We start from the raw sequence: 25626 nt of genomic DNA on the forward strand, positions 1-25626 counted from the left end.
CGAACGGAACCGTGCAATGGACGGTGAAACCGATCAGCTAATAGCTCATTGACGACGAGCCACCAGAGGGCTATATATATGACATGAATGTCGCTCTCCACTTGTTAATACAAGATATACGGAAGACTGGATGTTGTGAAGATATTTATTATTTCAGATGTTTATTTTTTAAGGAAGGAAAAAACTCATCTCTGCCTCCACCGGGAGTCGAACCCGGGTCCCTCGATTGCCGGACGAGTGCTCTGACCACTAAGCTACAGAGGAGATAGAGATTTTCCTTCGCTAGAGCGTATATATGCCGAACGGAACCGTGCAATGGACGGTGAAACCGATCAGCTAATAGCTCATTGACGACGAGCCACCAGAGGGCTATATATATGACATGAATGTCGCTCTCCACTTGTTAATACAAGATATACGGAAGACTGGATGTTGTGAAGATATTTATTATTTCAGATGTTTATTTTTTAAGGAAGGAAAAAACTCAAGAAAAAAGAAAAAAAGCATATATACGCTCTAGCGAAGGAAAATCTCTATCTCCTCTGTAGCTTAGTGGTCAGAGCACTCGTCCGGCAATCGAGGGACCCGGGTTCGACTCCCGGTGGAGGCAGAGATGAGTTTTTTCCTTCCTTAAAAAATAAACATCTGAAATAATAAATATCTTCACAACATCCAGTCTTCCGTATATCTTGTATATAATTTTTTGTATTCTGTGAATTTTTTTGCTAAAAACCAATTTGGTTTCATAAAAGGACGAGGTGCTGAAAATGCCCTTTTGGCCTTTTCGAAATTTATTTATAATGGCATTGACAAGAACAAATTTACTGTTGCAATATTTTTATATACTTCAAAGGCTTTTGACAATGTGAACTATTATATTCTCATTCAAAAACTCAATTCAGCTGGTATTCGAGGTCATATTTTAAATTGGTTTCAAATAAAGAAAATTTGAGTAATTATGCCCATATCAATAGAGGAGTCCCCATTGGGTCCTTTGCTTTTTCTGATTTTCATTAATGATCTTTGTAATTTAGAATTTGACGGTTCCATGATCACTTATGCCGATGATTCTGTATTAATGTATTCATGTGATGATCTTGACAGCCTTAAGAATCATATTAACCACGATTTAATATTAATTCAAAAATGATTCTATGCTAATGATTTAAAATTAAATTTGCAGAAGACAAAATACGTTAATTTCAATTTTATGCAATCTTATTTACATCTTAATCTTAAATTTCACACCCTTGCTTGTGATTTTCAACCTCATTGTCATTGCGATGCAATTCAAGAAGTAAATAGTATTAAATACTTGGGTTTAAATGTAGATAGAGCAATTTAAAATGGAAATCCCATGTCCATGAACTACTTAAAAAACTTCGTTTTGTTTTATATAATTTTTATTATATGAGTAATACAGTTTCCGCCAATTTCTTAAAAGACCTATACTATGCTTGGTTTCATTCACTTATAAATTATGGTACAATTATATGGGGTGGCGATTATAAAACTAATTTATTGCCTTTATTTTCAATACAAAAAAGAGTTTTCAAAATTTTGAATCGGGGTCAGTCTCATTCTTCTATAATTTTTAGAAATCTTAATGTACTTCCTTTACACCACATGATGCTCTTTTTCGTATTATTCTGTTCTTAAACCGTAATAACGGCTTATGCAGTTTAAAAGATAATGTTTCCGAGCGAAGATCTCATATGATTTACCGTGTTCCTACTTTCAGGAGAGAAACTTTTTGTAAACATTTTATTATTTAGCTCCGAAATTATATAATTCACTAACACTAGAAATACAAAATATACCCACACACGCGGCATTTAAAAAAAAATCATTATTCAAATTATTAATTTCAATAGACGATGTAGACTCTTATTTTTACCTTTAGGAGGAGCAATAAAATTTATTCTTAACTTAGCTTTGACACTTTAATTATGTGTATTTTTTCAATTAAAAAAAATTGTTTGTGTTTGTTCATGTATGTGCGAGTTTCATTTTTTTTTCATATACTTTTTATCTAATGTTTTGTTTTATTTTACATTTCTCGCCATGCATTAAGACTTTGTCCTTTTTGTGTTTTGTATGTTTTTTCGTTCTTGATTTTTTATCTTTACGTATTTTTTATTTGACGTGATAATTTTGTCTCTTTTATGTTGTATGTGTGTCTTTTTTTATGTTTATGTTCATGTCGTATACTTTATATATTTTATTCATTAATTATCATGTAAATTTTCAATCATCCGTACAGGCCTCTAAATCTCTGTATGTTGGAAATGAATAAATTTGATTTGATTTGATTTGAAAATTGGAGCCAATGTGTATATGTATATTGCATGGTTATAACTTGATTTCAAATATTAAAAATGGTCTCTTGTCAAGTGTATACAAATTATAGAACCCTGGACGTGGATCGTGCGATCCCTTGGGTGTAATCTTTAGACTGTAATATATGTTTTGCATCTGTGTTAACTTAGATGTGTTTGTGTTTAATAAATTTCAATTAAAAAAAATTATGCAAAATCCTAAAAATCCGAACCCTAGTGTGTGTTGTGTGTATGATTTTGGACTAACTTCACCTCCACACCATTTTCACAAATTTCGCTGCCACAAAAGCGTCGGAGATATATGACAATCACGGCATCAAAACCGCCGAAGTCGTCAGGGCAGAGAAGATGCAAATAAATGATTTACAAGGTATAAGAAAGCTACAAATAAATTATCACTATTTCTATAGCCAAGTTTTATAAGGTTGTATGGAACCATGGCCGCAGAAGAAAACTCGCGCCGCCCCTCCTCCTCCCCCCCCCCCGCGAAAATGCGCTTACGCACACTATTCACAAAGTGCAGCATTTTCTTCGGAGAAAAAGGTATTGCCTCTTTGTGTTCATAATCCTTATTATATTACTAAACATGAAACCGACGCAATGTTCATGACATTAACTATCATGAAACGACGTAAACTCGGGAATCTATTTGGGACTTTCAGACATAATCTAACATGGAACGGCTTGAATTTGAGAATCTGGCCAATCTAGAATTTTCTTATACTACCTAACCTATACAACCTAAACGACTCAAATTCGAAAATCTGTCCATTTGGGACTTTCAAACGATATGGCCTTACATGAAACGGCGTGAATGCAGTGATCTGAAAATCTGGGACTTTCCGATATTATATAAGTGAAATAGTGTAAATTCGGGGATATAGCCACTTAGGACTTCCCTATATTACTTAATACAGGGTGGGGGCAAAATGTCCGCAGAAACTTGAAAAATTCATAAAAACCGGAAAAATAACCGAAATAAAAAACGGTTTGCAGGGTTAGCATCGCTAGGTCAAGGAAAAATTTTTGAAAGAAAAAAAATAACTCAAAAAACGGCTGATAGGTGGCCCTGCGACGACAAACTTCATCGGAAATATTCAAACGAGACGGTTATAAGAACTTGCGCTCCTAATCCACAACCAGTTCACCGTTGTAAACCATGTAGGGGGGGGGCCTGCTGCACACTGCCGTTGCTGGATTTGTGACTCACTTGCAATGTGTTATACCCTGTGGTGGTGATGGTCATGTGGAACACATACTGCTTTCTGTCATTTTTCCGGTTATTATGAATTTTTAAAGTTTCTACACGGACTTTTCGGCCACCCTGCATAAAACGAAGTAAATTCTGGAATCTGAATGCTTAGGACTTATCATGTCCTTATTAGTACTTATTATCATGTCGATATTATCTAACATGAGAGAGAAACGTTGTAAATTCAGGAATCTCACCATCTGGAACTTTCCGATGTTACCTGTATGAAACAGCATAAATTCGGGAATCTGACCATCTTGAACTTTCAGATACATATTTTCTAACAGAAACGGCGTAAATTCGAGAATATGTCAATTTCAAACTTTCAAATTTCTTAACATGTAAACGGATTCGGAATCAGTCCCAATTGGGACTTTAACCTAGGAATTTCTGACATTACTTCATATGGCATGAATTCAGTAAGGTAATATCAGAAAGTCCCAGATGGCCAGATTTCCAAATTCATACCTTTTTATATTGAGTAATATCGGGAGGTCCCAAATGGCTTTATTCCCGAACTTACGTCGTCTCATGCTTGGTAATATCGGAGAGTTAAAAATGGCCAGATTTCAGAATTTACACCATTTTATGTCAAGCAATATCGGAAAGTCCCAAATGTCCTGAATCCCGAATTTACATAGTCTCATGTTAGATAAAATCGGAAAAATCCCAGATTGCCGAATTCCAGGGGAAAACCAGCATTCACATGAAACGGCATGAATAGGAAATCTGGCATTTGCTTTTTAAGATAGTAATTTAATGGCGTGAGTTCGGGACTGTGAAAGGAATTCAGGACTGCAGAGGTCTTCACGATACACTGTTAAAATACTTCTCTCAGAAACCGATTTATGTAATCAGAGTGAAATCTCAGATAAAAACATTTCATAGTATATTAGTCCGAGAACTTTTAGATCCCATCTTATGTCCATTAACAAAATCTTCAATAAAAACACGTTGTATTCAATGGGGGTAACGTTTGCACTCACAGCTTTTGTGCGTATTCATGCGCAAACTTTTATTCATCTGAAAAACAGACAAGTTTTGATATTCAAAAATAATAATAATTCACCATTTAAAAATAGAGTAAACATCTGACATGAACATGATAAAACATGAGACTCCATCTACGACTTCCGTAAGAGCAATCACAAATACAACACTTCAAAAATGACAAATTCAGGCAAGTTCTTAAATGTAGGGAAAGATGTCCTCTCCACTTGTTTTAATATAACAAGATTCCTCGAAAGACTGGTTATATTTGGAGATGATGATTTTATATAAGAAGAAAACTCATCTCTGCCGCCACGGAAACACGAACCCAAGAATCTCTCGTTTGCCGGACGAGTGCTCTACCCCCCTGAGCTATGGGAACAGATAGAATATTTCTTTCTTAAAGCGTTTACATGTATTGAATGGCTCCGTACATGGACGATGGCAGCAATCAACTATTAGGTCTTGAATGACATAGGCTAAAATCATCAAACATAACAGGTTTTCCGAGGAATTTTGTATTAACAAGTGGAGAGAGCATCTTTCTCTAAATATATGTCGCCATCTGGTGGCCTATGTCATTCACGAACTATTAGTTAACTGCTGCCTCCGTCCATGTATGGAGCCATTCAACATATGTATGTATACGCTACAAGGAAGAAATATTTTATCTGTTTCCATAGCTTAGGGGTAGAGCACTCGTCCGGCAAACGAGACACGAGGAGGGGGGAGAGTTCGAGTCTCCGTGCGGACAGAGATGAATTTTCCTACTAAAATCATCTCCAAATATATTACCAGTCTTTCGAGTAATCTTGTTTAAGTTCTTAAATGTCAAGGAATTTTTATTCCGAATACACAGGAACAAGAAAAGACAACGGATAAGCGAGCTAGATCCTTTGTCGAAGTCGATATTTCTAATCGCGATATTTTTTATAGTATAAAAGAATATAAGAAAAAGTGAAAACGAAAGAAAAAAAATGATTGCGATATGTCAAAACTTTCTGTTATACGAAAACTCCAGCGTCGTATCTATCTATCCATTCTTTCGTTCTTTTCTCTGCTAGGATGAGTTTTCCTTCAGAAATATCTTCAAACCAAAAAAGAGAATAAGAAAAAAAATCTTAATTTTTTTTATTTTCTTATTCTTGGTTATCTTCTCGGTGTCCTTTTCCTTCGAAGATTTCACCACCGACGCTCAAAAATGGTTCTGTCAGGCAGCTAATGTTGGCTGAAAACCTTTTCTTTTAAGGTCGGATGTGGAACTTACCTTTTCGTTGAAGAAAAAATAAGCCAAGGAAACATATCAAGTGCAACTTACATCGAACGTAAGATGTTTCTGCTGGACATTTTTTTTTTTTTTTTTTTTTTGTCTTTTTCTTCTGAAAGAACTTGTTATAGAAATATTTCCTTTTCTAGAAAAAAACAACTAATAATACCATATATTGCCCAGGATTGTTATTAACACGCTTCTTCGTAGGTTGTAGGAGAAACTTCCATTATAACGACTCACAGACGTATAACAAGAGAAACCTTGTTAAGGTGAAGACAAACAAACGCATTCCTTCCTTTCAATTTGTTGTTTAGATATGTTTTTTCCCGCTTTTCTTTGGCAATATGAAATTCTTTAAACCCCTTTTGTCCAAAGTATAGAATGCTGGTGGTATAAAGCAGAGTCTTTGATCTTTCAGACATCGTGGACCAAAATAAAATTTCCCGTGACTTCCACAAGCCACCAAGTTTTCCTGCGGTATTTAGATTTTCAAATTGGTATCCAGATTCACAAGAGCCCATTGTATTGTGCATAGTCTTCCCGGATTGGCCAATGGGTCCCAAGTTGAGCAGGGGACCAAAATTATTAAAGAATATTAGTTATTCCAAAACTATTTCTTTCACCAATTCTGTAAACCTTTTGAATAATTCTTTCATTCGTCTCATTTTTGAAATTATTTTTTCAGTAATTCCCAAATCAAATCAAGTTGATTTATTTGTTTCGTAGAAAAAAAAAATTAAAATCTATTTTACGAAAACACATATTCATCATCCAGAGAAGTGTTTTCCAAAGTGGACAATATAGCCTCTTAAAGTGTGATAGAATAGTGCAGGAGGCGGTAAAAGCTACGGGTATAGCATAGGAGTTGGTACGCGATGAGAAAAAAAATTTCTAATGAAATATGATGATTATGGAATAAACGTTTCGGAAACTATGATCTAGAGAAAATTAATATATACATTCTGTGAAATTATATTTTCTTCTCAAGAACTTATTTTTTTCAATAACCAGAAAATTAATTTTTTTCAATAATCATGAAATAATTGCGAAATTGTTTCTCTGATTAAGTCTGGAACTATTTCTAGAAGTATTTATGAGATTATTTCTTTCATTAATGTGTTTGTTTTTCACCATTTCTGTAGTTTTCATGAACTCTCCTCCTGCTAACCAGTACATGGCCAATGAAGAAATCTGTAATCAGGGGGGTGTTGGTCTGGTCCACTCGCTAACGCTACACGGTGCTCAATTTGTGCTTAGCCTAAGAAGCAAAAAATTTATTTTGGACAAGAATTTCCAACGTAGTAATAAAATGTCTAAAATTTAAATCCTCTGTTACTTTTTTTTTTCTTATATCAACTACGTACTCACCAACAGCGATGAGTTAGAAGAAAACTTATTCCAAATTAATGAAAGTCTTACGAAAAAGAAAGAACGTCAAAATGATTAAAATATGATTAAAGCATAACTTCAAAAAGGTTTTCACGTGAGTTTCATTCCAAAGAAACGCTCCAATCTTTTTTTGACGACTAACACTCTTTTGAGCAAATATGATCCTTGATATTTGTGAATACATAAGCTGTTTACTCCCCAAGAGAGAGAGAGAAATATATGTATATAAAAAAAATGAAAACTGTTCATTTTCTATCTCATTCCATATTCACAAGAAGACCATTACATCGAAAGCTTTTAAAGCAGCGGGCTCTTCTCTCCTCTCAATGGGCTGAAATATTTTTTATAAAAAAAGAACGACCTCCATCAGCGAAAAAGAACACTTTCGTGGCCATCATTGATAGGAAATAATTTTTTTTAATGTCTGGGAAACAGAATTTCACCCCGGGGAAAATATTCTTGAACGGCTCTATATTTTTTCCACGTTCGTACGGATTATAGTAGAAATAACAGAAATAGTTAAGGGTGTGTGTAATATTAATGTGCAGGGCGATTATAATTGAAGTTCCCGTACTCCGAGTAGTTTTCCTCAAAAACTGCTTATCCAAATGCAGCCAAATTTTTAGGATATCTTAATGAGAACATGGGAGAGAGAGAGATTTATGGAATAAAAAAAAAAACCTCAATTTTTGACCACCAGGTGGAAAAAAAAAAGTGACACTTTTTTTTATTACAGTTCCTTTTTTTTCATGGACGATGTATCGTATATACCAAATTTCAATGGAATGCGTCCTTTAGAATAGGTGCTACATTGGTTTGTGCAGTGTCAGTATACTGAAACTACTCAGACCTATATAGCGGCCGTTCTGGTAGACATATTCCATTGAAACTCGATATATATACGCTATATGGGCCATGCAAAATGCCATAAAAAAGCTCCACTTTTTAACCTGGTGGTCGAAAAATTAGTTTGTTTTTTTTTAAATCTTATAAATCTCTCTTATATGGTCTCTAAGGTATCCTAAAAAGAATGACTGTATTCGGATAAGCAGTTTTTGAGAAAAACTCTCAGAGTTAGGTTAACTTTAATTATATGTTACGGTAAATGTGATAATCGGTTATTATGCATACTTATCTATCGTCTTGATAAGTGTGATAAATTTATCATTTTTACCGGCGAATATGCATAAAACCCAAGCGTCGTTGGTAAATTTGACAAACTTTGGATCCAGGAGGCACTAGACCACATCGCCTTACGGAGATATCGGCCATTGCCACATGGGTACCTCTGGTATTTTGTATAATATTTTATCATGTATATATAGTTTTTAGTTTTTATAATGCCATTTTTAATTAGGTTGCTGTATTTTTGAAATATATAACGTCCATATTTGTTATGGGCATCTTTTTCTCAGCCACTTCGTCAGGCATTTTGCCTGTTGTGGCATTGTATTTGTCTTTGTATAAATTTTGATCTACCTCTATGTCATTTTCTATGACAAAAGTCATTTTTATATCAAATTTTAGACAAAATTCAAGTAATATTCGAAACACGATTGCAAAAAATTAGCAATCGTGATACCGTGATATTATCAACAGCTAGTGATGTTGCTGGTTGAGAACCCCAAAATTTAAAGGATTGCATGATATGCTCATAAGTTACACCCAAATACATTATTTACATGGGAATTTTTTGGAATTTCATCCTACATTTTGTCTATAAAACACTGTAATTCTAAAAAATATATGTGATAGATGTATTTTCATTTTAGAGTTCGTAACCTCAACAATATATAGCAAAATATCATACTAAAATATCGTAATGATAAAATGAATAGATTTTTGAAAATGATGTCACGAACTCAAGTAAAATGTCAAAAATAATGTTCTTCGTGAAACACGTTTAAAGTTTTTATTCACGGATTACTTGTACGTAAAAGCGCAACACTAAAATGGACGTAACTTCGGTTCTGAGCATTATGTAAACAAAACAAGGCCTGTTTCGGAATCACAAAGAATAGGGCTTTCACAAAAAATAAGAAAATAAAAATCAATATTTCCTTCCAAAATGTCGTTTCCAACGTAGTCCGATACATTAATCTAATTTAAAATCATCTATTTGAATTATTAGAGATTATTTTATAGTCAAACGTCACAGGAATCACCATTAGGATGCAGTTTTAAGAAAAACAAATTGAAAAAAAAAATTTGTAAAGTCTGAAAGCATTATTACTTTTACCGGCGATTATACATCGACAAACCACAACCAAAATTTACAAACGACAACCAGGTGTGGTTTGTAAATTTAATAAAAAAAGTACTTAAAATTTATGGAGTTCATCTGAGATTATGCATAATACCTTAGAGTAATTGGTGAATTTCATGAATGTGAAAAAAATTGCAAATGAGTCTAGTTTGTGCGATGAATATAGTCGGACCTTGATAACAAATTTTACAATCGTACCCCGATATGATGATGTACCGATATACATGTATCAAGTATAGCAGGGCTGGACAAATTACAAAAAAATCTAGGCACCAACAAAATTTTTACCTGAAGAAAAAAATGTCCAAAGTAATGCTTCTTTTTATTTTTTTTCAGGGCATAGCAACCCTTTTTCATGTTGGCAGATGCGATGCTATAAATTCCAAACATTTTGTGCTGCTCTCAGCCTGCAATTTAGTAACTACACAAAAAAAAATTTTAGGTGCCAATACCAATTTTTTAGTCGCCTGGTGACCTGGTACCTGGGATTTGTCCAGCCCTGATATAGTACGATTTGTCATGTTTACCAACTACGCGGCGCTTTACAATACGCAACCGGTTGTATAACCGGTTATGTATAAACTATGAATAATAACTGAATTTACCACATTTACCATAACACACACACACATATGCAGTGGAACTTCGGTTAATGAGCTTAATTCGTTCCGCCAACGTGCTTTCATTCGTTGTTCGAATGAAACTACCCCATAGGAAATAATAGAAACTCGGATAATTCGTTCCACAATTATTCCTTCACATAAAAATGACTAATAAAAATGGCATTAAATCAATAATTAGACAATAATAATAATAATATATAACTAAATAATAATATATAACTAAATAATAATATATAACTAAATAATAATATATAACTAAATAATAATATATAACTAAATAATAATATATAACTAAATAATAGTATATAACTAAATAATAATATATAACTAAATAATAATATACATAATATAAATAACGCCATAAACAAACATGCAATACGATGATGTTTAGAAACAGGATTGAGTATTAACTTAATCTAAACGACGAGAGAGAGGGGGGAGGACTATCGTTTAGGACGATTTACAGATTCCATGTTTTTTGCGAATTTATTCTTTCAGCATGACTTTCAAAAAGAGCCTTACCCAATGACACTTGCTTTTGCCTCTTTTTTAGGATTTCTAGGAAATAGGAAATTGTAGTGTTCGTTGGACAGATTCATTGCTCGCACATTGATACAGCTTTATTTGGGTGATTCTTTTCTACAGAGTTTTGCACAGATTCCCACATTCTACACATCTCTCTAATCTCATTTTATGTGAGGAACTTCTCCTTACTTCTCCTTTCCTCAAATGAGGTATCGTCCATAAACTCTTGCTGGTGCGTGCGGAAGAGATCCATTATTTCATCTACCGTGAACTCCTAGATATTTTCCTCCGTTAGTTCTTTAATGCCATCCTCGTGCACCCTCAGTCCATGGTCTTACGCAAGCACACAATCTCTTCGACAAGTGGTGGCTGCTGTTCATAGCTAGCCCTTCAAAGTCACGTTCAATAATGCAAATCAGCCCATAGTTTTCTCCAAGTAGAATTTGAAAAAAAAAAAAAAAAAACTTCTAGCGCACGTACGCATGGCTACAATGTTATATCTATATAGTTTCGTATCATAAATATTCACACTCGCACGTGAGGCACGCTTACCGGAGACTTTGGGGAGAATATTATCCGCAATTCCGTAAAACGAAAGCAAAAAATCATCAGCTCATTTGTAATAACGTGAAAATATATATAAGGAATATATATTTAAGGAATATATATTATATATATACATATATAAGGAAAAAATATTGTTGTGGATAATGTTTCTTATACGTAGTCTACAATACTTACACTGACAATACAGATTTATTTCAGGGAACAGCTATTTACACGTAGTCACAAGCAGAGGTTTTGACGAAACACGCTAAAAACGGAGAGCGACTGACACATAAAAATAATATCTCGTCTTCCAAATAAAATTCAAAAAACTGCTCATAGTTCCGGCGTGGCGGCGTCAAGAAAGCGAACAAGCTTCGAGAGAATTTTACCATCTCTTCAGGACATCCAATCCTTTCATTTGGCATCATGACATCGCCAACTTATCGGAGCCGCTGCCAAGCTTGCCAACTTGGCGATATTCACAGAGAAATTCATTAATGGTTATTTACAGGCGAAAAATCACACAATACATAATAAACAATGACCATTTTACATAATTCCCATAACAATATTCATTTTCTCTCTACTTCACATTCCACATTCACAAGAAGACCATTAATTACATCGAAAGCTTTCAAAGCAGCGGACTGCTCTCTCTCTTCTCTCAGTGGGATGAAATATTATTTACAAAAAAAACGTCCTCCATCAGCGAAAAAATACGCTTTTGAGGCCATCATTAATGGAAAATACTTTTCAAAAACAGTTCAGGAAACAGAATTTTACCCCGGAAAATACTCTTGAACGGCTCTCGATGTTTTTTTTTCCACGTTTGCACGTGGGAATGATGGTTTGTACGTGGTTTGTATGATGGGAAGAAAAATGTTACAGTAAATCTGTTAAATGATATTTTTTAGTATTTATGAAATTTCACAACGGCCCTTGGATATTATGCATACATCTGTTATTATACATAATGTATGCAATAACTGGCATATGCATGCGCTCAGGTATCGTTTATTATGTATATAATATGTTATTATTCATAACATAACCGGTTGTCTCATAAATTTATCGCATTTACCGGCGAGTATGAATAATACCCAAGTGTCGTTGGTAAATTTGATAAATACTTGAAATCCATCGAGTTCAGCTGAGATTATGCATAATACCCTAGTGTAATTGGTGAATTTTGAAAATAATTCCAAATGAGTCTGGCATGTGTGAGTGATGTAGTCGCACCCCGATATAATGACAATAAATTTTACGATAGTATCCCGTTACAATGATACAATACATGTATTAATTATCATGTTTTTGTTTTTCATATATTGCGATTTATCATGTTTACCAATGACATGACGCTCGAGCATAATCGCTGGTAAAAGTGATAATTTTTTTAGCACCTATTAAATTTTTCAGCGATGCTCGTGTGCTATGCATAATCGCCTGTAGAAGCGATTAATTTAAGGAAATTTATCAAACTTAACAAAATGTTCGGCAATTATGCGCAATAACCAGTCAATTATGAATAATAACCGAATTTATCACATTCATTGTAACATGAAATGGTATATATACATATATATAAATGAAAAGAGTTCATTTTCTCTCTCCTTCATTCCATATTCACAAAAGAACCATTACGTCGAAAAGTTTTAAAGCAGCGTTCTCCTCTCTCCGCTCAATGGGCTGAAATATTATTTATTTTAAAAAAAGCGCCCTCCATCAGCGGAAAAATATGCTTTCGTGGCCATCATTGATACAAAATAGTCTTCAAAAAAAAAAGTTTGCGGAAAATGTTCTCGAACAGCCCCACATTTTTTTTTTTTTACGTTCATACAAATTATGGTGGAAATAAATTTAAAAAAAAAACCGTTAATGTATATCATAATCATTGTAAGATAGAAGCCATAAAACAGATGGACAGAAATGGATGTAATAATAATGTCCGTGAAACAATTCCGCCCCGTTGTGATACGATCTTCAAATTAAAAACTGAGAGAATTATTATTATTTTCTTTTAGACACTTTTCTTTCTAATATTACAATAACTTTTTTTTCTAGTTTTGTGAAACCTCCTAATCGGAGTTATAAAAATGTGCAGTTACAGTAATTACCCGAACATACGTGGTAGGTGGGACCCGCAATGATCACGTACGTCGGCAGTAATATTTTGCATACAAATGCATTAAATATTGGGTAATTTGGACCAATATTCCCGAAAAAACGCGTCTTTTCCCAAAAATAAAGAATTGCGATAAAAACTGCAGGTTTTTCGACACAGGTCGGAACCACACCACTACTACTTAACCGTACATGCACCTCGTGCATATTCTTCTACGGAATTTCTAACGAATCGGCACATGCCGGAATGCATGTTTTGAGTGTATGTGTGGTCCTAACGTATTTATGTTGCCAAGTTGCGCTTGTTTCGTTTTCATTCTGCCATCTGTCTTCCTTTTTCTGAAATAAAGATGGGAATGCTTGGATTTTCACGTTATGTCAGTATCGTGTTGTAGGTCTGTCCACTCGCTGCGGAGAGACGTTTTCAAATGGGAGACCGGCTCGCATTCGCGCCTAGAAGCTGGGAAACCACCGTCAGTCGATCTCCACTGCGCCGCGTTTTCTTGGTGCAATATTCGTTGAAATATTTTAATTCACAAATCGATGAAAAATTGCGAAAGAACGACATAAATGAGGGAAAGAAGCGTCGTCCGTTAATTTAGGCTTTTTAAATTCGATTCAAAATAGAATTCAAATATCTCAGTGAATATCGCGCTTAGAAACGTGAAATCTTTTATTGGACTCGGGAGAAACAGGCAACAAATTTCTAATTGGGTTTTTAGCACAGGGTGTCCGTGTATAAAACGTTAATTTACATATTTTATTGACTGTACGTCATTCATGTTGCACGGGGGTCGTACATCTGAGATCTACACGTTATTTGGATACTTTTTATGATTGGGATTATGCCTCTAGGATCAATGGTTCGCCAGTAAAAGGCGGCGAGGGGAATTATATGGAATCGCCCTGCAAAATTCAAAAAGGATCATTAAAGTTTTAAAATTACTCCAGCATATGTATACAAACGTGAACACCATGAATAGTGGAATACATGATAGCACATTGTACCAGGGGCACAAAACCTTTTCAGTCCGTGGCCCAGATATTAGGCATCTCTACCACTCATGGGGCGAAAACTTGTACATATAGGGTGACCATATGACCCATATATTACGAAACATCACTGTAATGTTCCATCTTTTGTCTTTTTTTGTAAAATTTCCCTTTTTTTTCCTTTATTTTCAAAAAGGGTTACTTGAGCACAATATAGTTGTCAGTATACATAAGAGTTTCTGGCCCACAAGTGACAAAAAATACCATGTATCCGGCCCGTTGACTGAAAAGGTTGCTCAACCCCGTCCTAAATAGTCTTGCAGGTTGGTAATGCTGGAGAAAAAATTAGATCTGAATATGGAAAAAAAATTTGTGGACGACAAATAAAAATTGATAACATAGGAAACTATAAACGAATTTTTCCCCATATTATTGTTACGGTAAATGTGATAAATCCAGTTATTATGCATAATCGCCGGTCATTTTGGTAAGTTTGATAAATTTCCCTAAATTTATCACACACACTTTTACAGATGATTATGCATAATACCCAAGCGTCGCGTCGGTAAACATGATAAACCGTACTATATTACATACTGTACACATAATTCATACATGTATTGTATCATTATACATTATATAGGGATACGATCCCTAAGTTTGTTATCATTATCAGGGGCTTCTTAAGAGCATCATTGGTTCCCGGACCAAGTGATGTTTCTGAAGCCCTAACTGGCAAATTCTCGAAAATTTCAACTGGTTTTCATTTTTGGGAGCTCCCCTTCCCTTCTCTTGAGGCACTTAGGCCGTGCCCGTGTGGGCTCATGCGTTGAGACGGCACTGATCATTATATCGGGGCCCGACTATATTCATCATAAATACTAGACTCATTTGGATTTTTTTTTTTCATATTTATCAAATTCACCAATTACTCTAGACTAGAGTATTATGCATAATTAGAGATGACGGCGATAAATTTCACGTATTTATCAAATTTATCAATGATCCTTGGCTATTATACATAATCCCCGGTAAAGATGATAATTTTTTTAGTATTTATCGAATTTACCAACAACGCTCGGGCATTACGCATATTTGTTATGAACAATTATCATTTTATCACATTTACCATAACATTATGATATCGATCCGTTCCGTACTTTGCGAAAGTGGTAACAATTACCAAATGATAATATTACCCATTATTCTAATAAGCGGCGTCTACTGTAATACAAAAAAAAATCGATCCTTCCATGAACGATGAGGAAACGCCATCGTTTTAACTTCGATCGGAATCGGATTAAACACGTACAAAAAAAAAAGACCGAAAACAGACGTGATATCTGAGCGATTAAATCGGTCGCTCATAAAGAGGCACCTCAAAGCTTAACGATGTCCGATCGACTCGAGCCTAATCGTATTAATGTTGTAAATCCCATTCAGTCTCAGGTGTAGAGAAAGCCGGTGTGTGGATGGACAGTATGGCGAAAGAATATGTAATAACGATAGACCGGCCAATGGAGGGATGAGGGGTGTTGGTTGGTCTCCGTGTCTCCAAATAATTCAATCCGCTTTTCATGAGCTCCTATCCTTAATCCTGTTATTTTTGGAAACTTCCAGGATGCCGCAAGTCCTCCCCCCCCCCCCCAACGCGACCAACGGCGCCATCGAACACGTCGGCGAATTTTCATCGGCAAAATACACGTCGACGACGTATATATTCGTTGGGAATGATAGCCTCGCCGTCCTCTTTTTATTTATTTTTTGGTCCTGTCATCAACAGTTAACTGTTATTTATTGGTTTTCTTCTCGCTGAAAGGGGTTATCGGGTTCACGTTTTGCCCTTCAAACGGCTCCATCTATTAATGAAATTGGCTTCTTGTTTTTTTTTTAGACGTATGAGATTGTGTAAAATATCCAATTACGTATCCAAGAAATAAAAGTTAATTAATTAATTAATTGCAAATTCCACTTTAGGGAGAATCATCACTAAAGTTCCGCAAAGTCGTAGATGGGAATGTTACGGAAGGGCCGGACGAATTCCAGGCACCAGATCACCATGGCGACTAAAAAACTGGTATTGGCGCCTAAAATTATCTTTGTGTAGTTACTAAATTACTGGCTAAGACATAGGTGGAGATAGACTTGGATGTCTGAGGGAACAAGGTCATTATTTCTGGTGGGCACGATGACGATGATGTCAATTCATATACACACCTATACATTAGATCTGCCCACTCCACTTTTGACACCCCCGTATCTCCGCCCATGGGCTGAGAACAGCAAAAAATGTTTGGAATTTATAGCAGCATATCTATCAACATGAAAGAGGGTCACTATACCCCGAAGAAGCACTATTTGGACCTTTTTCATGGGGTGGAAATTTTTTTCTTTGGCACCTAAAAATTTTTTCCGGCGCCTAGATTTTTTTGTGATTTGTCAACCTCCTGATAGGGTAAATGTGATATATATACGGCTTTGTGCATAGCAATCGACCCTTTTGGTAAGTTTGATAAATTTTCCTAAATTTATCACTTTTAACGACGATTATGCATAATACCCGAGCGTCGTTGGTGAAATTGATAAATAGTGATAAAACGTACGTGTGTGTGGAGCGATGAAAAAATAGATCAATCATGGAAGCGAAAACAAAAAAAATCTTGAAATGCTAATAAAAGGGAAAATCTTTTGAACGTATCTCCGCAAAATGGCCGACTAAAACCCCTTGAATAAATCTTATTCATCGAATTTCTTCTCCTTTCAAATGATACGCGAGTTTTTCGACTATTTCATTGTATATGATGAGTATCAAATTAAGTTTTTTTTTTATTTACAACGTGGTATGCAAAATTTGACAACGATCGGTCTAGAATTGTCGATTTGTATAGAGCACATACACACACACAGACATGCATACAGAAAATCGGTTTTATATTATAGTACTAACCACTTCGCGTACAAGCTTTTGGCAACAAGTTTGGATTATCTCTATCGAATCGGTGATTAATCTCGTAACCTCTAACAAACCTAACCGCTCATTAGAAAAAGGAAGAGAAGGGAAAGAAAAATATATATATAAAAGGAAAAATATCCCAATAGATAAGGTCGATATAAGAGAGAGTTTTTTTAAGTCTCTTTTCACCCTCACCGTACGTAGGGTTGTCATCTGCATGTGCTAAAATATACAACATCTACCTGCAAGACTAAAATATTATATAAGCTATATTCAAATGAGTACAGTGGATACGAACAAATCCTCTAATTAGATACTACTTCTAGAAGGCTTTGGTACGAATCGAGCCATCCTTAGAGTAGTTCTCAGGACAAGAAAAAGGTTGAAGCCCTATACCATAGTTTTACAAACTTTTTGTTCCATCGTCCCCTTCTTCAGAATTGTTTTTCTCTCATCGCCCCCCCCCCCGACTCAAGCGAACCCATAGGATCTTATTTTGATCTTATTTTATACTCCTAACTTCTATCGCCCCCCCTGGACCGTTCTATCGCCCACCAGGGGGCGATATTGCCCACTTTGGGAAACATCACCCAAGACGGTTAAAGACGTTTAAAGTTCACGACCCAAGCTTGGGTCGTAGGGGCTTCTAAGATGGGTCGTACAAATCTACGTACAACCCGGTTATAAATCCATTTGCTGCGCCACTAGTTTTACGGGGCATCTTAATGTGGCTACTGACTTTACGAACGCACAAATTTCTCTTAAAGTTTGGATACTTCGATTTTTTTTTCTCCATTGCTTTCCACTACATTCGTTGGTGATCTCTATTTGTAGCTTAATGCATATTTGATGTTGTGCTCACTGTGACGAAACTTTGTTGAAGTGGATATCAACTCGCAATGGCACCTTCGGAACTTTAACCGTCTAGGGCTTCGACCTTTTTCTAGTCGTGAGAACTTTCCGTACCCATCATCAAAAGAAGAGCATCCTTGTGGTAAGTTTAACATACGAATTCATGAAACCGGGATGATTTCAATCTTCGAATGCAATTTGTATAATGTGTTTAATTGGAACGTTGATCAAGTGCTCGCGAGCACGAAATTGGACAAGAGCATCGAGCACTCTGGATGTTTTAGGTAGAAACGTAATGATCGCAATCAATGGGTTGAAGACGCCTGGTCTAGGGGCTACGCAGATCAAAATAGCAAATTCCAAATTGCAAAAATGAGCCATATTTGATAGTCGTTTTCATATTGTGCTGTTGACCAAGAGAATTCCAAACACGATCATTATATTTTTGCCGAAAGCAGAGAAACATTCATTTCTAAATTTTGACGTGGCAAGTTGGTGGCATTCAACGTTGCACCAAACTGGCACTTCTTCAAACCAGACCAACAACTCACGTAATTAGAGTAATTACATGTACCGCAAATCGAGTTCCGTGCAATCGTATGGCATAGGCAGATACAGGGCGAGGATGGAGGGGTGATTGCCGTCCTCCGTTCCCCAAAAAAATTGCATCGCTAGCATAGGCGGGAGGGTGGAGGTGGAAGACTTGCCTCCCGTTCATTATACAACCACGCCTCCTCTTTCGAACAGCCTGTATCCGTTTATACCGTGTGGACGTACAGGGCGCCTGGCCTATCTCATCCGGTACCACAGCGTGTTCACCTATTCTGATGGTGAACACTATCGACGCAATAGTGGCTTTTAGCGTCAGCGGACCGGTTCAGGGCTATATAGTAAGGGGCTGTCTCATCACTTTGAAGTTGGTCTTGCTGCCTTGGCTCAGTGGGCGTGGTCTCGGATCAGGTGCGTGACATCACTGCTCTAATACTTTTTAACTAGAGAATTATTTTTAACTCTGAAATACCGAGATAGCCAACGGTGATTAACCGGTTTTGTCAGGACAATGCCGTCAGATGGTGCCAACTCCAGCGCGTCATGAGACAGCCCTTATTATATGGCCCTGGTACGTGTTGCCGCTATATTAGATAGTAGGGGTACCCAATCAGGGTTAAAAAAAACAATAATAATTGCTGAAATTTTTGGAAAAAAATGTTTTGTCTGTAGAATTCAAATGATGGATGTATTGGATGGAATAATTTGCAGAATAAACTGTAATTTTTTTGATGCATTGCATCTAGTGGCAAACACAACAACATAAACAATGAATATATATCAGTTTCATGAAGTGGGGGAGTATAAAGCCCAGGGCATAAGTTTAATGACTATAATTTGGTCAGTGTTAATCTCTTGGAGGAAACAAATCTGAGTTTTCCGGGTCATTTTACCGATGCGGCTTATATAGCGAAGTGTTTCCCTTGATGCGGTCCGCATCGCTACAGCTGACCATTATGTTAACCCTCGAACAGAGAAAAGTTGGCCACCCTGATGTAAATAATAAATACGTATACAGCTATCAAAAAATGAAAACTATAGTAACTATTGAAACGGTAGAAAATAACTTAATAAATTTTCCATTCGAGATAAAGATGGCGCGATTTTTCTTAAAGGTTCACAATACATACATCACAAGCTCAAGCCCTCGAATAAATATTTTTCCATTCACTAAATAAAATCGAAAATAGTTGTCAGAAGCTTGATTTTGAGTTCCTTTTAGGAAACCGTCATTGGGCACGAACGGAGATCTACCAATTTCAGAACAGAAGGAAACCCACTCCTAAGTCCTAAATAGTTTCCGAATAAACTGAAAGGCTTCCTTTTGGAAAAGTATCGTGGGAATTTAGCTTCTAATTGGAAATTTTCAATGGAATACTCCATTCTTGATTTTGATTGAGACTATGGATATTTTTATGATTTGTTTTTAAAAATCATTAAAAATACCATGAATAAATATTTTTTGTTTCAAAAACTTCCCCTTCCACCAAATAGTGTATCACAGTGAAAGTCCGTTACTGTATAACAAGAACTCGCAATTATGGGAAAATAGTCGTTGTAACGGACTTTTCGTTATAAGCGAATTTAATTTTTTTAGGCCACTCGGAGACAAAAGTTGAATGAAATCATCACATATCCCGTACTGATAGTGACAAAACTTAAAATATTAAAAAGAGAAGGTAAAAAAAAATGTGATTTCTTTTTTGTGTGTCCATCCTTTGTTAGAATTACTTCAAGATAATGTTTACAAAGAGCATATGCGAGGGAAAATGTTATTTTTTACCCTTAACATTTTAGTGATGGGTAAGTATCCAATTCCTTAAAGGGGGAGAAGTTTCTTCTTTTGAAATTCTCGAGTTTTTTTGGGAATTAAGTTGATTTTGTGCAACGTTTTTGTGGTCTTTTCTGTGCAACGGAAATTAGCTGCAATTTTGTAAGTTTGTTCGATTTCCCTAAATTTATCACTTTTACCGGCAATTATGCATAGCGCCCAAGTGTCGCGTCGTTGGTAAACATGATAAACCGTACTATACTACATATGTAATTCATACATGTATTGTATCGATATATCGGGACACAATCTCAAAATTTGCTATCATTGTCAGGGCCGTCTCAAGAGTATCATGGGCTCCGGGACAAAGTGATTTTTCTGTAGCAGGCATACGTTAATCTGTATGTAACCTTACCGCCCGAATTCTCGAAAATTTCAACCGGTTTTCATTTGTGTGAGCCCCTCCCCCACCCCTTCTATTGAGGCACTCTAACCATATCACGCGTTAAGACGGCACTGATCATTATATCCGGGTCCAACTATATTCATCGCGCATACTAGACTCATTTGGATTTTTTTTTTCATATTTATGAAATTCACTAATTACACTTGGGTATTATGCATAATCACAGATAAAGGCAATAAATTTCAAGTGTTTATCAAATTTACCAACGGAATTATGCACAATCACCGGTAAAAGTGATAAATTTATCAAACTTGCCAAGACGATTGGTAAGTAGGCATAATAGCCGGTTAATATGTATGATAAGCGATTTATCAAATCTGCCGTAACATATATGTATGTATACATCATCAGTGTGCTCCCAACGTACAGTGTTCGGGTACCCAGGGCAGGGACATTGACGGATACCTTCAATGATCCTCCTTGTATTGCAGATAAAACACTGGTAACCCCCCCGCCCTCCATGTGCAACCACATACATAAAACACTATTTTCAGGGCCTTAAAGCCCTCTTTCTAAGCTGGCTCCAGTAGGGGCCCTGACCGATAGACAGCGATTTCACTTCCAACCCATCTCACTAATGGCAGTAAATTGCAATATAGCGATATGGCCAGAGTTGGTGTTTGGTGAAGTAGTAGTAGGGCCCTGGGTTTTTTCCATTGATATACTTTTAATTTCGTTCATGGCCCTTGTAAGGAAGTCCGACAGTGTTGCAGCCGAAGGACCCGGAATGAGTCTTATTGAGTCTTTGCGAGGGTGTCCACCTTAGAGAGTCACAGCTCGAATATCTGGGGGGTCCTGGTTATTTTAGTCTTTGCAAATAAGTTTTATTCATGATTTCACTGGGGGGGGGGTGGGGTTTACTGGTTTCTGAAGTCCGGGGTGAATCTGACTGATCCTTGCTGTTTCACCACCACCATAAATTTGAAATAGAGGAGCCCGCGATAAATCTGTCTTGGGTCTCATCAGCCCATTTGGGCCCCGGTATGTGGTGGTCCTGGATTTTATTCGTTGATAAGATTAATATGGATGAAATTTTTATCTTACAGGGGGGAAGTTTACAGGGCTCTAGATTAGGGACCCCCCACATTTCGGGGATCTTTGATGGAGCTCTTTGGTTTTTTTTTTTTGTTGCTTTAACATTGAAAAATTATCACGAGATAAATCCAAGTCTGGGGTCCTGTTGATGTTTCTATATTCAGGTTTTAATGTCGCAATCAGTTTTTGGCATTGTACCTCAACTGGTCTATTATCCTTGCCCAGGCTAAATCGTACACTGCTCAAACCAATTAAGGGGAAATGTATTTGGTTGTGATTTTTTAACATTTTAATTGATAAAATATTGACAAAAAACATTGTTATTTATTTACAAAAAGTTTTGCCACAACAGTTAAAAAATAAATTTAATAAATTTAAATAAATAATACACATATCCCCTATAATTGTTTTTTGAGCAGTGTACTTTGAATTTTCTCAAATCAAAAATTTTAAAGTCAAATTTTAGTGAAATTTTAAAACATAATTATCAGGCGATGACTTACTTCATCAATTCAATGAACATAATCATCCATAATATTCCTCAATGTTATCATGTGATTTTATTCATCCACCTGTTGTCTTTCCGACGTATCTCGAGGTACAATCAAGCAATATCCGATCCCAGAGAGATATTAAGCCAACGTAGAGAAATACAGAAATAATTCCATAACATAAAACTTCCCTTACCTTTTCCCGAGGTTTTCTTCCTTCAATAGATTCAAAAAAACTGAAGAATCTAATAATTCCCGCCTTTCGTTCAAGACAACACTGAATAATTTGTATAAATTATTTTTCCACTAATGATAATAGTAATGATGTAATGACGGTACAACACAATTGTCTCTATATATATTTTCCCCCCTCTCTCAATACAAATGATGATACAGTCGCGTTCGGCAAAAAAAATTTCATCCGTGGAAAAATAAGTTACCACCACCACCAGAGGATATCTTGTTTGGGTGTCGTAATACCGTCTCCTGTATTCTCCTGTTTTTCCACCTCGAGCCCCAGTAAAGAGGCCTGGGCTTCGTGCGCCGTTGGGCGCAGGCGCCGTGAGCCGATGGAAAGGTCCATTGCTGGCGTTTTTCGAGGAAAAACACCTCTTTCTCCTCACATTTTACCTCTCTCTCTCTCTCTCTCTCTCTCTGGTAAAACTGCTGGTTTGATTGGAAGTTCCCCTCAGCACTATGTTCAACCACTCGGCCAAATGGTGAGAAAGAGAAGTTTATATAAGAATGTGTGAAGGGTGAGAAAAGCCCCCCCCCCCTCATTTTCTGGGGCTAACAACAGGTCACATTCGATGGTGTTTCAAAATATAAATCTCCATAAAAAAAACTAATGTGTCCACTTTTTATTTGCAAAGTGTTCCATAAATTCGTAAATGCAGTCAAACTCGATTATAATCACATCTAAGATTCCATGAAATTTTATCGTTATAACCGTGGTGTCGTTATTTTATTTTATTAGACAAATTATAAACATAGAAGACATAAAGACAAACAGCAAAACAAACACTATTTCACCCAAAGGGATATAATGCTTCAATGTGTCAGTAACTCAAATGGGACAATTTTCTTGGCAAAACTAACCCCCTTTTTATGATTATTTATATGATTCGATATGTAATCCATGAATATCTGCTCATAGTCATTTCAGTGTTCATTTTTAATCTAAAGCAGGGCCGTAACTGGGGGAGGGGGGGGGGCAACTGCCTTGGGCGGAAAAATTTAGGGGGGTGGCAATTTTAGGTGAGAAGAAAGAACACCGTTATAAAATTATCGAATTTTAAAGTTGTCGGGGCAGCAAAATAATGTTTGCCCCGGGTGGCAAGAATTCTAGTTATGGCCGTGCTCTAAAGCCAAATTGACAATGAGAGTAATTATTAATAGCTTTTGATTAAAAATTAAGTTGTTGTTTATTCCACTTCTCTATTGATTTCAACATAACACGTAATAGTGAGATTGGGTGCGTGTAGTTGTTCGTAAATCGCTTTGTTATACATTTTTATGTTTGTGGGTGTGACAATAGATTTTTTTGATTCCGGCATAAAATATTCCGGTACTTAGGGATTTGTTAATCAGATGAATTATGACTGATGGGGGTGGTGACGATGGATAATCTTGAGCGCATCGTAGCCGTTAAGCCATCACTTCCCCAAGGTTTTCTATTATTTAGTGATTCAATTAAATTGTCGAGCTGTGTGAAATCGATTTCTCCAAGAACAAATGAATTAATGTTAGAATTTTCAATGTATGTAAAAATTGCTCTCTTGATTGTTTATACGCTTGATGACACACTCTCCGTTATAACTTCCGTTCCATTATAACGACCATGACTTGCATGTCTCAAATATTTTTCTATCTCCGCCATATTATTTTTTATCTATTATAACAACCGGTAAATGTCATTCAATCCACTGCAACGACCGAACTCTCAGCTCGGTTCCTCCTCCCGTTTTTTGTTGTTGTTTTTTTTTTGCGAGAAAATGTCAGAAATCCAACAAAATTCGTCTTCGAATGTGTTTGAATTTGACCTTTGATGCTTGGAGAAAAAAGGTATGAAACATATAGATGGTTTTAAGCAGAGGTTCTTAACCTTTTCAGCCACGACCCCGTACTAATATATACTAATTTTGAAGGATATACATATTGCGCGCAGTCTAAAATGGGTAGTTTTACTACCCATTATGCGTCCGAAAGGAATAAAAATTCTACGGATAACTCAAAAATTAAATTTAACATGCAAAAAAAATATGAAAGATCACCTGTGACAGCGGAACCTATGCAAAATAATAATTTAGGGGAAAATGTAAAAACAAAAAAAAATTTACCACCCGCAATAGGAAGAAAGTAAAATTTGTGCCTCTCCTTGCTGAATACCGAAAGAAATTTACTCTGACATTCAACACGTGAAAACTCCACGTGTGCGATCAACGTTTAAATAATCAAGGACTTTTATCTTAGATGCCTCAGAAAAATTTCATTCAAACAATACAGAAAGATACTAATTTAATTACTTGATAATTTTTTTATTGGGGGGCCGAAGAAAACTCTAAATAGACCACTAAAATCTTCTGGATTCTAAATACAGCCAACGCTCTTTATAACGATACCCCCATTGACCAAGTACAAAGGAAATTGAGAGGTCGTTTTTTTTATTAAAAATCTGAAAAAATTAACTGCTTCTGGAATTCTCTATATGGAAGAATTCCATGTTTGGACGGAATAAAAATTGTGTTATTCATTTTTTTAAGAGTAAGTACCACGTAGTTGTAATCAAAATTCATAAGGTCAGAAAATAACAAAATTTTTATTTAAAAAAATTGCTATGTTAATTGCATCTGAGCCGGCCTTAGGGATGTGCGACAGGTGCGGTCGCATCGGGCCCAGTGTTTTGGGAAGGGGGGGGGTTGCATTTATGGTAGCAATAATTTCTTTCATAAAATCTGAATTTCCACTATGTCTGGAATTCTTTCTTTAATAATTTTTTTCAACTTTGATTTCCAAATTTTCATCAACTCTTGAATTACGAACTTTCATTAATTCTGAAATTCTGAAAATTTTAATCGATTCTGAAACTATTTCTTTCATTTATTTCAATTTTTTATCAACTCTGGAATTATTTCTTTCATTTATTCTGAATTTTAATGATTTTCATTTTCTGAATAAATTTTTGATTCC

The 25626-nt window shown here is 35.8% G+C and overlaps 1 protein-coding gene across 1 annotated transcript in view; it reads right to left on the minus strand.

Moving 5' to 3' along the window:
* LOC149088225 (putative G protein-coupled receptor CG31760) overlaps nt 1-22958 on the minus strand; it is a 111591-nt gene extending 88633 nt beyond the window's left edge. The window contains exon 1 of the mRNA XM_089245581.1: nt 22634-22958. The gene's annotated coding sequence lies outside the window, so the exon portion shown is untranslated. The remainder of the gene's footprint in view (nt 1-22633) is intronic.
* Between the last annotated feature and the right edge of the window lie 2668 nt (nt 22959-25626).

The sequence above is a fragment of the Pholcus phalangioides genome, unplaced genomic scaffold (genome assembly GCF_987345545.1).
Source record: "Pholcus phalangioides strain wild (caught in Gottingen) unplaced genomic scaffold, Ppha-v1.0 ptg000003l_1, whole genome shotgun sequence".
NCBI lineage: Eukaryota > Metazoa > Arthropoda > Arachnida > Araneae > Pholcidae > Pholcus > Pholcus phalangioides.